At 34.2% G+C, this 18,086-nt stretch overlaps 1 long non-coding RNA gene across 1 annotated transcript; it reads left to right on the top strand.

Moving 5' to 3' along the window:
• Positions 1 to 9,521: 9,521 nt before the first annotated feature.
• Positions 9,522 to 17,311, top strand: LOC126739930 (uncharacterized). Its single transcript, XR_007661736.1, has 6 exons — positions 9,522 to 9,746; positions 16,252 to 16,292; positions 16,340 to 16,447; positions 16,571 to 16,701; positions 16,758 to 16,858; positions 16,917 to 17,311. It is a non-coding gene; the product is annotated as an uncharacterized LOC126739930 (long non-coding RNA).
• Positions 17,312 to 18,086: the final 775 nt, after the last annotated feature.

The following is an 18,086-nucleotide window of genomic DNA, read 5'->3' as shown; positions in this document are numbered from 1 at the left end:
ATAGATTTAGAAAAGCAAAATTAAAACTATTTAAATATTAGTTCAATACCTCAGACGTCGTTTTATAAATAAAGTATTTTACTTATTTTAGTCAATTCTCGTATTTAATAATTTATTCATCATGGATTACTTAAAGTAATTTAAATTCTTATTTTTTTTAAATTTGGTCTTAATTATTTTAGCTCAACTGAAGTATTTAAAAATAATTTAAAAACAAATATTCACTGCATTCATGGATTTATTTGGATTCTTAATTCAGTCCTTGTTTTACTTGAATATTCAACAAACGCCTTACATTGTAAATATGTTGTAACTAGCCACCTTGATCAAGATCCTCTCTAGAATTTAATTTCTATAATAAGAAATAGCTGTAGATACAAAGAAAAAGAAAAGTCAAATGTTCAGCAGTTTCGACTTGCTTTGTAATATAACATTAATATTAGATTGCAGAAATCATTGGGCAGGGGAATTTTTTAAATTTATATACAAAACAATAAACTCATTTAATGAACTTTATCATGCTGTAAAAGTAAGTAATCATTTATGTAAGTCAATGTATAAAATATTATTAGATAAAACCTATGTCCATGGCAGATTGATAAATACTTACAGTTATTAATTAAGATTCTGATTTATAATATTCTCATTTTCTATGAGAGCTACTTTCTGTTTCTCTTTCTTTTAATTCGTCAAGAAAATCTTAAACCAATTTATTAATTTTATGGTCTTTTTAGTAATAACTAGTCAGGATTCACCAAGAATATTGCGGTTTAGCTAAACTTGCCTTAATACCAAAATTCAAAAATCTCAAAAACTTAATAATACAGGGTGTTCAAGATAAGGATGAGGTACATGAGGTGCTGGAAGCGGTAGACGAGGTCAGTGAAATTAGAGAAAAATTGTGCAATTTGGTACTTGAATAAATGCAATTCTAAAATATAAAAAAAAGAATATTTCCGGAATGAAACGAAATTTGAGAGTCCATGCAGCATCGGTAAAAGCGGTTTCAGTAGTTTTGCATTCTTAGCGCTATCTAACTATCGAGGAGTAGAAGCTTTTTAGTGTTTCACCCAAGCCCTTAGGGCCCTGATGTGCAAGTCTTGAATTTATATCCCGGTTGTGTTTCTGTCACAGAAAATCTTCCTTTAGAAAAGAGAGTTAAATGGAAGGAGCGTGTCGGGTTGTTTTGAGGTTGTCCGATCGATGTTGCAGAAGCTGTTTTGTTTAATTTATTATCCCATAGTTGAGGCACTCTGTATTTTTTAACTTGGGTTTTTTCCGATTGGTCTTCTGTTTTGGCTGCTATTGCCATCGCCATCCTTACATCATACGTCATTTTGATTTCAATATTTTCCCTAAAGACATTTAATTGAGATACTAAAGTAATAAATAATACAAACTTATTATCCCCTTTAATATTTAGTGTCCAGTGCCTGTCAAACGAGATTAATGCTCTTCACAAAATAGGAATTAGCTAACTATTTATAAATCCAATAAAATCATCTCGGGTACTCCAGTGGTGTACTTTCTCGTGTGTTGTCTGTTGTGTTGTGTTACTTAAAACTTTACTTTTTACTTTGGTTGTTAACTTTTTATTATTTACATTGGATAAAAATAAAAAAATTGGAAAAAATTAAAACATAAATACTATGTACAGACAAACTATGTACTATATACCATATAGACTATATACTGTATACTATGTACTGCACAGACCTATATTCTAGCCGCTTCCTTTTTCCAAGAGGAATGCGAAATATACACAGTAATGGATAATTAATATTAAAAATTCTTGCTTAAAAACCATTGGTAGAATAATTCAAACAAGGACAAATTACTTGAGCACGGATCTTTTGTTCAGCCGCGTCCTAAAGCATACATAATAAAGAAAATAGGGAAGAAAAAAAAAGATGTTTAGGTTATATATAAGCGACACCATCTTGCTCATGCAGAAAAATCGAAAAAGAAATTAATTTAATCAAATTTCCTATTCTGAACATTTCTTTTAATTAAAAGAACGATTTCTAGTAGAAATAAAATACTTTTTTAACAAAGATAGTAATTTATTGAAAAATGAACAAAACATTGCACTCAAAATCTAAATAAAAAATAGATAAACATTAACACAAATACATATACAAATTTGTATATTGTAATATTTGTATTTGTAATTTTAACCAACCCTGAAACGACTTATCTAATTCCCAATCCTTTCGATAGCTTTGGGGTCTATTTGCTCGTCTATTTTTATTTCCAAACTTTACTTGTTTTAAGTTTCGTTCACTATTTTTATCTTCGGATTCAGAATCAGAAATATTTATGTTTTCGTTTTAAGCCGGAGTTGAAGGTCATAATCTTATAATAATTATTGAAGCTTTATTCTTTAGTTCTATTTCACCCCCAACTCTCAACAGCCAAAAGCATAGAGAAAATAAGAAGAGGGCCTAAACCCTCTTCTTATTTTCTCTATGGCCAAAAGCAAACAAAAATAATAACAAAACAACTTAACCTCAAATAATAAAAACAAATGACAGACTGTTGACGTTGACGTTTAGAAGGGTTGTGTCTTAATGTAGTTGTGTATTTAATGGGATTTTTCATGTACATTTCGCATTTTACTGCGAAACTGTTCATATCATATTAATATAAAAAATAATTATAGAAATTTATAAAACCCCAAAAAAAAAACAAAATTATGGTACAACTATGGTATATACATTTCTGATTATGGTACAAATTATGGAGCAAGCAAAAAATGTTGCAAAATTATGGTACAATTCCATAATTATGGTACGTCTGGCAACACTGATCGGCGTGTTTATTGATATATTATTATTTTTCAAATTCTTTTTGATTTGTTGATAAAAAGTTTGTGAAATTTAGAAGTCTTATGACTAACATTTTAGTCACCTGTCAAACAATGGCATGTGCAAAACTTCTTTTTTTTACATATGACTAAAGTGTTGGAAATATGACTTCGACTTTCAGAATGTATGACATTAAGAGACTTGAACATTTCTTGAAGTCGGTGTGCAAGGACTTCCGTATTGTAGAATACAAAAACATCACTGAGTAAGCATTTTGTGCAAAAGTTCAGTGTAAACTACCACCTTGTGAAACGCGACAGGCTGAGTGTCGAATTTTTATGCAAAAGTTTTCATTATTTTCCTCTACTAATTGGATAGTTTAGTCAACACCACCAGCTCAACGACTTGAATATCGTAAGTTATATATCTGTCAGCATACTTCATTACATAAGAGTCATAAAAAACACGAAGAAGAAAATAGTGGAAAAATTAGAGATGTGAAATGCTGCGCCAGCATCGATTTTAAAGTAAAGAAAATAAACAAAAACACTATAAAAAACGATAAATTACTAAAACTTAAACATTCTAATCAATTTAACTTGTCAGCATACTCATAGAATTAAGGTTGCTTCTGCGTTTAGTTTATTACGATGTGATTATAAAATAAAAAATACATTTATACAATATTTTGAACAAGGTATGATACCAGCAGTGGCCAAACAATTTCACGAGCTGAATATTATTGAATTAGAAGGACCAGATTCTGCAATAAATCTTGCCAACGCTCAAATAAATCCTACCATGCGAGGTCATAAATAAGATGTGGCGGAAAGATAACTATGGTAATCGCGATAAAAGCAATGTTGTATCTATACTTAAAAAAAAAGCAAACATTCTATCTAAAAAAGGTTGCACATTTCTTATAAAAGAAAATCCAACAATCGTGGTAATTATTACACCCATAATGAGGCGACTTTTTTTAAATGGCTCAGGTGATGAAATGATATATGTGGATTCAAGTGGATCATGCGATCAAACCAGTACACAAGTTACATTGATTTTTACATCTCACAAGATTGCTGCTGCACCATTAGCTTGCATTCTACATACAGAAGAAACTGAAGCCAACTTCACAGCATCATTTTTAGCGGCAAAAGAAGCTTTAGAAGAAGGAACTTAAAAAAAATTTGTACCTTTAGTTATAATGACGGATGATTGCTCGGCCGAAAGAAACGCATTACGTTGTATTTTTCCTAACTCGACACTTTTACTATGTACCTTTCACATTTGTCAAGCAATGTGGCACTGGTTATGGCAAATAGGAAATAAAGTATCCAAATTTGATAGGCGAGATGTTATGAAAGGATTTCAAAGTATATTCTATGCAGAAAATCAAGAGCAAGCTGAACAGTATTGCGAAAAAATCATGTGTAGTGTCGCAGTGACTTCTAATTTTTCATTGCAGTCTTACATGAAAAGGTTATGGCATCGGCACCAAGAATAGTGTATCGCATTAAGGAAAAATGTATTAACAAGAGGCAATAATACCAATAATTATATGGAAGCATCAATTGGTGTGTTTGAAGATGTCGTTTTGCACAGATTAAAAGTTTTTAATAGTTGCGCCTTAGTAGAATTTATATGCGGTAAATTTAAAAATTACCACAAATTGCGCTTACTAGAATTTGCAAATACGCGTAGGAGTAATGCCCTTCAGTACTCAAAATTTTTAGAAAAATCTTCTGTTATTGAAGAGTTTTACCAGATATCCGACAATGAATATAAAGTTAAATCTACCCAAAATGATCAGGTTTTTTATACAGTGTTATACTCTATTTCAGAAGTGTGTAGAGCAATAAAACCTCATTAGGTATGCAAAAGTGGTACCTGGTGATCCACCAATATTTTATGCCACTACCTTAGTTGGGTATTAGTTTCAATGTAAAATTCTTTCTTTTCGTTGATTGCAGGTAGTGCCACCCGGTTTTGGGTCAATTTATGAGTTTTGCCCATTGTTACCCACTGATAAACATTGAAAACGGTTCGCCAAAGGCGTGCAACTGGGACTTGTTTTTTACCTTATAATTAATGTACTTAAATGCTATTTTATTTTAGAAAGTTACTTTTGTTTAAATGGAATAATATATTTTTTTCACAAATTTATTGAACATAATATGTAGAGTAAAACAGTTGAAAATGTCACTTTTGGATCTGGCACTTTTTGAACAGTGTATAACAATTTTAAATTATAATAGATTGTAGTCTTCTTCGTCATCTGACGAACTGTCATCACCTCTTGACATTATAATTAAAGGATCGACTGTCTGATCGATGAGGTTGTCAAGATCCCACATTTTGTCCTCTTGCTTAATTACATGCTGGACTGCTTTTCGCCAATTCTCTGGTATCGCTTCCGTAATGGCTTGATCAAACAGTAGCTTAACATCTTTCATTTTAAAAGTCGTGTTTTGTCTTGCTACAAATCCTTTTACCTGCGCCCATATCAGTTCTATAGGATTTAGTTCGCAATGATATGGCGGTAAGCGCAGTACAGTTATATTGTATTTTTCGGCTATATCTTCCACGGCGTATTTCATGAAACGAGTTTTGTGTAAGTTTGCTATTGCCAGCAGTTCTTTTTTTATCAAATTTGCTTCAAACGCAATACCTTTTGCAGTCAGCCAATCGATAATTTCTTGCTTTCTCCAACTTGAAGTTGGCGCCTTCTCTATTCGCCGTGAATGATAGCTTGCGTTATCCATAACCACCACCGAATTAGCCGGAAGAAATTTTATCATTTCACCAAAATAGTCCTCGAAAACGTCTGAGTTCATGTCTTCATGGTAATCTCCTGTGCGAGTCGACTCAAAGGTTAGCAGGCCTTCTTTTAAAAATCCCTCTTCGCTTTCGATATGTGTGATTATAAGTCTTTTTCCCTTTCCCGAAGGTACTTTAATACCCGTAGACAGGCCTTCTATGAAAGCTTGGCGAGCACTGGTTATATTTTTGTCTTGCCACATTTTTTGGACTATATAACTTTCGTTAATCCACGTCTCATCAAGATAAAAAACTTTCTTTTGCTCCCTGCGGTACTGCTTGATACTTCTCAAGTATTGTCGTCTCCAACAAACAATTTCGTCGCTCTCCAGTAAAAGTGCTTTGCGGTTATGCTTTTCCCAGGCAAAATCCATATTTTTTAAAGTTTTCCATAAAAGTTTTCTACTTATCAACGGAATACTGTCATCTCGGCCAAGCTCCATTAAAATTTTGTCTAGGGTGGGTATTTCCTTTTTAAAATAAAAAGAGTGAACTTTTCTTCGAATTATACATTTAGCATTTTCATCAAGGACTTTTGTAGGTCGTCCTGGCTTTTGCTTGGGAGATTCCACTTGACCTGCTACTTTTCTTTCCCGCAACAATTTGAAAATGGCGGACTTTCCAATTCCACTCATTCGAGAACATTTTTCAACAATTTCTTGCACAGTAAAACTAGGGTAATCGTGTTTTATGCAATCATGTACATTTAAAATAATAACTTTTTCACTCAGCGATAGTGAAGAATTTTTAGTACATCTTTTCGTTGGACTGAATACCTCCATTTTTTAAATATTGGGATAATAATATTGTGATTACACTACAGCGTAGCAGTGACTACTAACGTTTAAAATATGATTTAAAAGTATTTATAGTCTGTATATATTACCTGACCCCATTTTTGCATGTTACAAAGCGTTAAAAGATAGGTACCTATACAAAAGGATTAAAAGTATTTATTTAGTATTTAATCTCTTTCAAAATAAAGGCATTTAATCCGTGAAAATTAAATTCATAAATATTATAAGTACCTGCGCCTATGAACTACCACGAAATGTAGCCAAACAGAACGGAATTCCCCAGTTTATTGCTCTATACACTTCTGAAATAGAGTATAGTAGATATAGCATGCTGCGATTGTCCCGCTGGTAAAAGAGGTAAGTACTGTAAGCATCTATGTGTTCTTGAAAAAAGGGTAAATATGACCTTTAAGACGTCCCCCCATATTACTATGAAAGATAGGATTGAGTTTGCCAAAATCGCATTGGGCGATGATATACCAGAGCATTTCTATGCAGAACTAGCTATTGAAAAATCTAATAATATGTCTCTTAGTAATGAATATTGTCTGCAAGAACCTCAACCCTGCACATCTCAAGGTGAAAGTTTCGCAACCAATAGTATACAACAAGCTGAGGAGTTCGGCCCACAAATAATAAAAATAAATGACGAGGAAAGTCGTCAACGTCATAATGAATATGTTACTGAGCTACGCAGTGAATTTATGCGCATATGCGATATTTTTCAACAAAATTTTTCACCACACAATACCTTGACTTTAGCAAGACTTGTGAAAACACTAAACAAAACGAAAACTATATCTCAGGTAAAATATTATTTTTTAGTTTGTGTTTTAAGGAGAAACCCTTTAATTTAATTTTTTTAGGTGAAATGCTTCGCTTTAGAAAAAATTCACTGCGACAGATCCAAAATCATCAAAATCCAACCAACCTCTATGGCACGCAGAAAGAAACGAGGAATTTAAATGGATCATCCAGGCCTAATGCCAAAAAACATTAACCAAGAGTATTTGTAATTTTTTATGTATATTTTAAATTTTATTTTGTTTTACGTTACAAGGTTTTTTTGTTCATAAATATACAAGTAGGTACTTAATAAAGGAGAACCTAAAAAAATAAACTACATAATTTTGAGACATTCTATCTCATTAAATCCTATCCGCTAAATAAATTCCAACATTTAGTTTCCTAATGCCAAAAAACATTAACCAAGAGTGTTTGTTATTTATTATGTATATTTTAAATTTTATTCTGTTTTACGTTACAATATTTTTTTGTTCATAAATATACGAGTAGGTACTTAATAAAGGAGAACCTGAAGAAATCAACTACATAATTTTGAGACATTCTGTCTCAAAATCCTATCCGCTAAATAAATTTCAACATTTATATAGTTCCCTTAATTGTAGGTACGATCACCGAACATAAACTAGAATAGAAGGATCACTCTAAGCGCCGCCCAAAATGTTGCCTTTCTCACTCGCTTTCTGATGCTACTCTTTTTTGCTGCCCGGTGGCGACTGCGTTATACAGGGGCGTCAATATTAGAACTATAATAGCGTTGTGCGGAAATTTTGTACTTTAAAAATGCCGGCGATATGTTGCGTAGATGGCTGCAGGAGTAAAAGGGGATATACATTTTTTTTAAATAAAAATGGATTAGTCAAAAAAAAATACACGCTTTTCTTCAGTATTTCTTAAATATCTCGGAAAATTGAGATCCTACAAAAAAATCTAATAAACAAAAGTTGGTTTAAAAACAAAAGATTGGCTTTTGTTTGATTTATCTAGGTGCTATAGGCGTTAAGATACAACTGTGTGAACATAACCCCTTTTTTTAGATAACAAAATATAATGACGTAAAATAATAACGTGAAATAATTTAACGTTTAATAAACGCTGTTAAAATAACGTTTTTTAGACAAATATCCAGCACATTTTTTCAAGTATGTACTATCAAAAACTTTAAAAATAAACTTGATTGTAGTCATTAGCATAAAAATTAAAAAAGTTAGAAATAAAATAAAAATAATTGCAGTTTTAAAAACATTTATCATAAAAAATTATGTATTTATTTAAAAAATTAAAGCGTAGCCTTCTACAAAGGACTATATATAGGTACCAATAATATGTTCAAAAAGTGTCAGCGATTTAGAGTACATATTTTTTTTTAAATCGTGATTTTAATCTAAAAAAATGCAAAATTTTTGGTAATATTCTGTTATTAGTGGTGGTTTTTAATAGTGAAAGCTATCCGATTTATTATTAGTTGCATTGCAATCATTTGAATGATATAAATTTTAGCCACTTATACCGTCTAACCATACTTAAAACTGCATTTTTTTCGTCATTAAGGGTGGTTTTTAAGGGTTTAAGTTTCAAAATATTGATGTGTACTATAATCCCCAATGTAAAACTATATTTATTTTTCATATTTATATGAATTCTAGGTTGTAAAACACCTATTTTCGTTTTATTTGAATTTTAGTGGTTTGTTCTTTCATCCCCTATTTAAAAAGCAAATAATTAGGCATTTAATAAGTTTTTTTTATTTAACTGCCTTTTTATAATTCACTGTTACCGAGTTCCATATGCTGAGTGTTGTTATCACATTATTATGTAAATTTTATTAAATATTTAAAAAATGGGCATATTAACGAAGTTATTATTAATTAAGTGTATGTAATATTAGGTAGGTAGCTTCTTGGTCAGTTAAGAAAAGAGCATGAAAGGAACGTAAAGCTAAGATTTAATTGTGTACATTCTAATAAACTTAATTTTAAAGCTATCTACCAAGTGTTTTTCTTACAGTCATTTGTTCAAAAGAGATACTTAATAATATTCTTTCAATTTCATTTTAACAATAATACAAAGTGCCTTTAATTTCAAAAAATTCCATATATTACACGCTGCCCGCCGCGATGTACGTAAATATTCCTTATTAAAAATGTTTCAAACCCCCCCGTATCGTAAAGGATTGCCGTCGAAACTAAATAATGATTTACGACCGCGTAAAAAAAGTCGGCACTGTTTAGAAGTCCCTACTTCAAACGGCCGCAAGAGAGTGAACCTACTGTCTTGTTCTTTATACTGTGGTACGATTTAGCGTTTTATGTACCTATTAACGTAAGTGATTTAAATTTCTTGTTCTGAATCGCAATATGTTTTGGCATAGCAAAGGCAGATGCGACGTGTAAAAACCTAACCAAAATATATTACTCATCAGAGTGCAGCGATCTGAAACGTAATATCATTTGGCAATACGCGGCCAGATAACATGAGTGAAAAGGCAATCCGAGGTGAACTATTTTCGAGAGAAAACCAGGTAAGATCGCACAACCATTTCCTTTTTTTTTATTATTATTTTCAAACAAAAATTACAGTCTACATTTCTCAACAGTGAGTCAGCCTTGGTCTAGTTATTTAAATTTTTCTTATTTTTCAAACATAGAACTAACAAATACACTATTATGCTACGTTAACAAATATTTCTTCCTAGTCCTCCTGGTTAAGCGTATATGTTGCTGTCGCCTTTGCATCTACGTGGGTAAGCCGTGCTCAAGCCTCCTTTTTTTCTCTTCAATAGCGATACGCGGTGGACAAACAACCAGTGCGGCGTCGACATAGATAAACAGTTTATAGGGGTTGTAGTAAAGGTACGCGAGTGTTGCCTGACTTCTATGTAGGCATCTGGGTTCTTGTCGACGGCCTACTACGTCTAATCTAATAATGTGATCGCCAGTTTAAGACGCGCTACGATGTTGGGATTAATCCGTTCAATGGAAACTACCACACATAACTCACAACAACTTATTATATTTCTCGCAACTTAATAAATTAATTTAGACATTTAGCCTATTGCCACACGCTCAAGTTACTTTAAGAGTTCAAGCTCAAGAGAGCTCTCAAACACGAATAATCGTGGGTTGCGTACCTCGCACATCCATTAACCTGAATAAAAAGAGACAGATATAACCGAGGACAGAGATAGACATGTGATGGAAACGCAGTTCCCTACACACTCCCTCCCCAGTGACAACGACATTAAAGAAAATAAAATAGATTTACAAAGGTTTATAAAAGCTTAAAACTTAAGTGTTAGATGAGATGTAACATACTTAGGTCTTAAAATAAAATCGCCTTAAAATAAACATTGATTATATAGTTATCAACTAAAAAAAACAAAATATAATTATTTTACACTGGGTGCAAAAGTGACTTTCTTACGAGGGTAAGTTCTAAGAAGAGGTGGTTTCACAGTACCATCCCGATTAGAAGTGCTTTCGGAAGGTTCCACTGGGCCGTTGAGTTCATCAGCAATAAAAAATGCTGGTTTTAATAAGTCAACCGAGATACTTTTCGATTTACCATTGATGTCAATATCAAAAACACGATCAGAGACGCGGTTTAAAACTTTATGCGGTCCAGTATAAGGCCTTTCGAGAGACTTCTTAGCTATGTTTCTAAAAAATACATGAGTACAGTTATACAAATCTTTAAAGTAAAAAATTCGCTTTTTATATTTATGTGCAACAGGCACAGGTCGAATTTCACGCATATATTGTCTAAATTCTTCGATAAAAATGTTTGGATCTGGAGTAACGTCGTCCGGAAGAAAGAATTCTCCAGGAAGACGTAGAGTAGAGCCAAGCAAAAATTCTGCCGGTGAAGCTTCAATATCTGCTCCAACATGGGAACGAATTCCCAACAAAATGGTGGATAAAGAACGAGTCCATTGTTTGGATTCAGTATGGCACATGATAGCGGCCTTTAGTACGCGGTGAAAACGCTCAATCATTCCATTCGATTTAGGGTGATAAGGGGTAGTACGAATACGCTGACAACCAATTAAAGAGAGTAGGGCCGAGAAAATGCGTGATTCGAATTGAGTTCCTTGATCCGAGGTAAGCAATCTAGGAGTACCATAACGCGAAATCCAAGTATCATAAAAAGTTCTAGCAATAGTTTGGGCAGACGTATCCTTAATAGGAATTGCTTCAGGCCAGCGAGAAAATCGGTCTATCATTGTCAGGCAGTAAGAGAATCCTTCAGACAATGGAAGAGGACCAACTATATCAATGTGAACTTGATCAAATCGTCCATCAGGAGCAGAAAAATGTTCAGGAACAAGTTTCACATGACGGCTAATTTTGGATTGTTGACATTCTAAACAGTTCTTGCACCATGTTGCAATGTCACGATGCATGTTAGGCCAAACATACCGTTGCCGAACCATCCGATCAGTAATTCTACTACTAGGGTGAGCTGGATCATGAATTTGATGAAAAACTTTTTGGCGAAGGCTGACAGGAATAAAAGGACGAATAGTCTCACCTGATAATTCGCAATACACACTAACCAAGTCTGGACCCCACTGAAGCTTTTTTAGCTTTAATGGATGATCCAACGAAGTAAAAATCGATTTTAATTCATCATCACCGTCTTGTAATTCCGCGAGTTCTTTCAAATTAAAATCAGGAGGCAACTGTACAGGTTCAATACGAGACAAGGTGTCGGCCACCAAATTTTGAGAGCCTGCAATATGCTCAATATGGGTAGTAAACTGGGCAATAAATGATAATTGTCGTAACTGTCGCGGAGAAGCTTTATCAGAGCGTTGCTTAAATGCATATATGAGAGGTTTATGATCGGTGAGGATTTTAAAATCGCAACCTTCTAGCAAATAACGAAAATATTTAATAGCTTCAAAAATAGCAGTAAGTTCACGGTCATAAGCACTGTAACGGAGTTGAGCGGGAGAAAATTTGCGTGAAAAAAATGCTAACGGTTCCCAAACACCCTGATTCTCCTGCTCTACCACTGCTCCCATAGCAAAATCAGAAGCGTCAGACACCACGCGGAGATTTGCCTCAGCACGGGGATGAACAAGCATTGTTGCGTTAGAAAAATCATGTTTGGTTTTATCAAACGCCTCAATAAGCTCGTCAGACCATGCAATCTCACGTTTGTCATTTTTAGTTGAATTGACAAATAAAGAGTTCAAAGGAGCTTGAGTTTTCGCAGCATAAGGAATATTGCGGCGGTAAAAATTCACCATTCCAAGAAATCGACGAAGGTCAGCTATCGTTTTAGGTTTAGGGGCTTCTAAAATGGCAGTCACTCTATCAGGAGTTGGACGTAGGCCTTCAGCACTAACCATATAACCTAAAAACTCAAGTTCTGGAACGCCAAGAACGCATTTGCTAATATTCAAACGAAGGTGAAATTTCTGTAGTCTCTGGAAAACTGTTCGTAAATTATCAATATGTTGTTCTAGTGAAGAAGAGGCGACTAAGATATCATCGATATAGATAAAGACAAAATCCAGATCGCTCAACGCACGATTAATATAACGCTGAAAAGATTGGCTTGCGTTTCTAAGACCAAAAGTCATATAAAGAAATTCAAATAGACCAAATGGCGTAATTAATGCGGTTTTTTCAACGTCTTCTTGGGCCATAGGGATCTGATTGTAGGCTCTATGCAGATCTAAGGAAGAAAAAATAGTCTTACCGTGCAAATTGACTGTGCAATCGTGCAGGTGCGGCGTAGGATATTTATCAGGTAGAGTTACTGCATTCAAGCGTCGATAATCTCCGCAAACCCGCCAAGAACCATCTTTTTTAGGCACTAAATGAATAGGACTTGCCCAAGGACTAGAAGAAGGGCGGCAAATACCTGCCTCGACTAAAGCTTGGAATTCGTCTTTGGCGGCCTTAAGTTTTGCAGGAGGGAGACGACGAGCACGATCAGATACAGGAGGACCAGAGGTAATGATATGATGAAATACATCACTGCAAACAGGAGGGCTCAAAGGAGAAGCGCCTGTCAATTGCGGAAATTCGGCAAGGACCTCGCAAAAACTAAAGTCGGAACTGAGCTTATTAATAGACTGGTAGGCAGCTGGTCTGTCGATTGCTTTTAAATGGACGGAAGTTCTAGTATCAATAATACATTTCTTCTTAACATCCACCGTCAAACCATAATGCGAAAGTAAATCCGCACCAATAATGGGATAAGGGACTGCAGCTATAACAAAATTCCAGCGGATAGGACGCCTTAGACCAAGATCAAGTTCCCTAAAAGATTCTCCAAAAGTGTCGATTCGAGTGTCATTCGCAGCAAAAAGTTGTATTCCCGAGGGATTTCCCTTAATTTTAGGAATGGCAGGAAGTAGTGAAATGTCAGCACCAGTGTCAATCAGAAATAACTGACCACTAGTACGATCACGAACGTGGAGACGATTAGAAATTCGAACACCTTCTCCGACCATCTCCAACCGGGAAGGTTCACTTAGTTTTTTGGTTTATTGACCCAATCGTCATACTTAGAACACCACTTCCGACAAGAGGTTGGATTATCTGGGTATTGAGTATGAGCGCGGCAGAGAGAAGAAGAATCTTCTCTAGAGTTTGACGCTCTACGAGAATTCGAAGACGAGCGTGAACGTGTTTTCTTAAGCTCTTTTTCAAGGTGTAATACTTTCTTGTTGAGAGCGGCAATACTATCCATAAGTTGCTTCATTTCTGAAACTGCAGGGACTGAGGTAGCTGATGGCTTAGAGGCAGAAGCAATATAAGGCTCTGAACTAGTAGATGCACATTCGGCAATGCGGTCAGCAGCCTCAGCTAGACGATTAAGGTCTGAGACACCTGCTGAAACGAGAATTGCACGGTGCTCTCGAGGGAGCTGTTCAAGAAAAATTGATCTAATAATATTGTCATCGACCGTGCCGTTGCTAAGACCTCTAAGACGGCTTAGCATCAACGACGGCTTGCCATCAATTCCTACTTGCCCCTTCAACAGTTTACGCAGCTTCATCTCATCCGACTCAGCGTAAGTTGCAATAACACGGGCTTTAATTTGCTCATAGATATTTACAGGTGGCGGATTCATGATTATAATGTCCCTAACACAACCTAAGACTTCCACATCTAATGCTGCAAGAACAGTGTCAGCTTTGGTGGATTCAATAAGAATACGGGCATTTCTCATGGACACTTCAGCCTGAATAAACCAAAGGGCAGGGTCCACTTGCGAGAATGGAGGTAATTTGGGAACTCTATAATGGTCCAAGCGGAATGAAGACTGCACGTTCACACCATTAGCACCAACAGCCTCACCATTACCATTAAAATTTATGCCCGGCATTGCAGCAGGAGCTGCTTCAACCGCAGGCTGATCAGCCTCAACCGTGAGCTGATCTACTTGCGCCTGCAAACGAGCAATTTGCGCTAGAGCAGTAGCCAAAGCTTCATCATCGGCCATTGTAAACAAATAATTCTAAAATATACACAAAATTTTAAAAATACCTAAGTTTTAAACCGTTTTAAAAATAAGTTTTAAAGAAAACCTCTATAAAATCCAGCGAAGGCTGTCACAGAAGAACTGCAGGAATGTGGGCGGGACATCAAAGGTCTATCATCTCAGCATCAAAAATAGTTCAATGCTTCCAGGAGATCCAGTACACCAGTCAGCAGGGCAGCAGTAATCCTAGTCCAGGTCCAAAACAGCACATTACCAGGTCAACATCCTTAATGATAGTTAAAAGCAGCAAATGCAGCAGCAGGGCTTTCAAATTCGAGTTATATATGAAAAAATATCAAAATGGTGGAATTAGTCATTTTATGGTGAACACTTTGTGGTTATACTACCACCAATGCATGCGTGTATTACGGGTTGCATACACGATATGCATAATATGGCGGACGGTAGATTCCTGTTTTACCGATGTAGCCGGTACAGCAGATTCCTTCTCCAGCTGTCAACGTCATCAAATGTCAACGTCACCATGGAAATTCAAAAATGGCGGACCGGAAATACGTCATGCGGCTACCTCGTGCAATCAAAAACCAAACTAGGATAATTTGTTCATACCAGACCATAAATTCCAACGGCGGTTGTGAAAAATGTCCATAATATGTTAGCAGTTACCCAAAGGAACTAAACATCGCGTCATTTTTAGCAAATCACGTCGGGGTCACCAAATGTAGGCATCTGGGTTCTTGTCGACGGCCTACTACGTCTAATCTAATAATGTGATCGCCAGTTTAAGACGCGCTACGATGTTGGGATTAATCCGTTCAATGGAAACTACCACACATAACTCACAACAACTTATTATATTTCTCGCAACTTAATAAATTAATTTAGACATTTAGCCTATTGCCACACGCTCAAGTTACTTTAAGAGTTCAAGCTCAAGAGAGCTCTCAAACACGAATAATCGTGGGTTGCGTACCTCGCACATCCATTAACCTGAATAAAAAGAGACAGATATAACCGAGGACAGAGATAGACATGTGATGGAAACGCAGTTCCCTACATCTACCTTCATACTACCGCCATCTAGGGAGATTGAAGAAAGCTTTATATGAATTCATTTTGGTAATCCGAGATCGCAGGGTATGGGCGTCGACCAAAACGATGACAGCATACGTTAAAAGACAAATATGCCCAGCCAATGAGAATTGAAGATGGGACCAAATACCGATTGATCCCTTCGTTTACGTCCGTAAAATTTCGCGTGTCTATTGGCATTGGCATATTAATTTTGTTTTGTTTTCCCTAACCTAGATTGCAAATTTTATTTTATTTGCTTTGCTTCCTGAATTATTTAATTATCGCCGATAATTATTATTTATATCGAATTTGCCACTATTTCAGTGCTCACAGCAGTCATAGTGCTTAGTGTTGACTCCGTTGTCGGCGTTGTCTATAATATTCGGTGCTACGCTAATTTTGAGTTCAAAAACAAACATTTTAGTGTTTGATTTTTAATTTCTAGTAAACTGTTCAGTGATTTCTTTCCTCTATAATTTCTTTTTTAGCTGCTGCAGTGTCTGTTTACGATAATTATGGCAACACTAAGGTAAGATATAATTTTTTTAGGTTTAATCGGAATTATGTATTTTTTAGCCAACAAAAAGCAATCTGAGAAGTCTGCGAGTTTCAGGAAGGAAGTTTCACCCAGAATTTTTTGACCAGGCATACAAGGAACACATTATATGTCACATTGAACACATTGTATGAACACATTATTAATGTGTACCAACGATACCTAGACATTTTCTTATTTTAATAGTTTAAACAAACATTTTTGTTTAATATCCACAAAATAAAGATAAAACAATCATTTTTAAATTTTAGGAATTTTGAAGAATATACCTCTTATAGAGAACAAAGTAATAGGGAAGTCGATTATGCTTGTCAGATCCAAAATAAATTTGAGAATGGAGGATAACATATATTTTACAATTGTAACAGGAGAAACATCAGAGGTTATATAAACTCTTAGTTATCAGACATAATTGTATATTTTGTTGTTTACTTTTAGGATTTAATAGCTTATGTAAAATGAGAAACATTAAGTCTGGGGGAAGCATATGCATCAAGGGACATGCTCCTCAAGAATTTTAGTTAAGGTTTTAAAGAATGGTAATTTTGCATTTATTTTTATATTCCTAGACTAATTCATAATTTTAATCCTTTGTAGGATCAGTTGTGATCAGAAGTGCTAGTTTATAATATTATATAACCATATTTATAATATGGTTATAACCAAGCTAGATGGATTTAGTTTCTTCTCTACCATTTTAGTTTTAAGTTGTTGATATAATATAATATAATACATTTTAATATAGTATAGAGTCCATAGTATAGTTTATTATAAAATATGTTATTATAAAATTTAAAGTATATTTGCTAAAGGTTAAAACATTTCAGTAAGCTAGTCGACATTAAGATATTTAATAAATATGATGGGAATTGTTTAATTTCAAAACTTTCATCACAATACTCAAACCTCAAAATATTTATGAAATATTTACTTCTTTTGGCCGCTATGATGATGCATCATCATTTTTTGTCATCATTGATTTTATCAAAACAATGCCTAAACAGTTTAAAAATTAAAATAAATACACATATTTTTTAGGATTATAAGTTTTATATATTTTGATTTTAATTGTCAAATAAAAGTTTAAATGTTATTTATATGGTGATTTTTTCTTAAAAATTCATATAGTTTTAGTTGTTTATTGCCTGGCAATCTTTATCATCTACCTACTCGATATTATCTGATCCACATATTTCAATCTCCTAAGTAATGTATAATTGGCTATTTAATTTAAATGCTTTTCAAATGTTCATTGACAATTATTATATTATGAAAAGTTTAAATTACCGATACCCATAGGAATATGGCTATTGGTATCGGTTTAATTCTAACAAGTAATTCTACACTAAATTTTAATATAATACCATAAAAAACATCTATAAAACAAGCTAAAATAAAAATACCAAAAAAACTTTAAGTGTTATCATTAATAATAATGCCATAATTTATGGATGGTTTAATGTTACCGTTACACGGTATATATACTGTTCTCACTCATGCACTTGTACTTATTTATTAAGAAACCTAGACTTAGTGTCCTGAGGATAACTGGTTTCTGTTTTTTTTTTTAATTTCTGACCCCATGCAACAACTGTCTATTTTTATTTTCCTAAAAATCTTGATCACACTGTAAATATAAATAAAAAAATCAATAATTTACTAATCTATAACAGCTACAAATATTTCTTTATTGAGCGTCCTTTATATGCACATCGCATTTCTTTTTCGATCTAAATGCCTAACAAAACAAAGTCCTATAGTAGCAAA

This window comes from Anthonomus grandis, chromosome 1 (genome assembly GCF_022605725.1).
Source record: "Anthonomus grandis grandis chromosome 1, icAntGran1.3, whole genome shotgun sequence".
Taxonomy (NCBI): Eukaryota; Metazoa; Arthropoda; class Insecta; order Coleoptera; family Curculionidae; genus Anthonomus; species Anthonomus grandis.
The sequence above is the reverse complement of the archived record's forward strand: the minus strand, read 5'-3'. Positions and strand labels throughout refer to the sequence as shown.